The following is a 483-nucleotide window of genomic DNA, read 5'->3' as shown; positions in this document are numbered from 1 at the left end:
ATAGGGTCTCTTGACTGTTGCTCACGCGCTTAGGTTGCGGGGCATCGCGTCGAGAACGTGAATTTTCGACGCAGTGATATTCGAACAGGATTTCCAAGGCAACAATGATTTCAGAATCGTGGTACGGTTTAGCCCCACTCTTTTCTAAATATAGCTCACCGTCTCTCGAACGGCCAGCGCAAACGGACAGAGCTGGGATATGCTTGGTGTGTGTGCCAGTCTGCTATGCGGACGACACGTTGATCATCGGGTTGGGGAGGGATGTGACCGGGGTCTGCTGCCTGGTGGAGGTCGCCGTGGCCGGGGTGGCCAGAAGGATCCAGGCGCTGGGGCTGCGGATATCGCCGCCCAAGACGGAGGTAGTCCTGTTCCATGGACTGCCTCTGTCGCGGCGTGCGCCCCAGCCCTGGATCCGGGTGAGCGATGTGGCCGTCCGGGCCGGGGGGAGGCTGAAGTACCTCGGCCTCGACCTGGACGGCCGAT

The sequence above is a fragment of the Dufourea novaeangliae genome, unplaced genomic scaffold, assembly GCF_001272555.1.
Source record: "Dufourea novaeangliae isolate 0120121106 unplaced genomic scaffold, ASM127255v1 scaffold737, whole genome shotgun sequence".
Lineage (NCBI taxonomy): Eukaryota > Metazoa > Arthropoda > Insecta > Hymenoptera > Halictidae > Dufourea > Dufourea novaeangliae.
Note: the sequence above shows the minus strand (reverse complement) of the source record.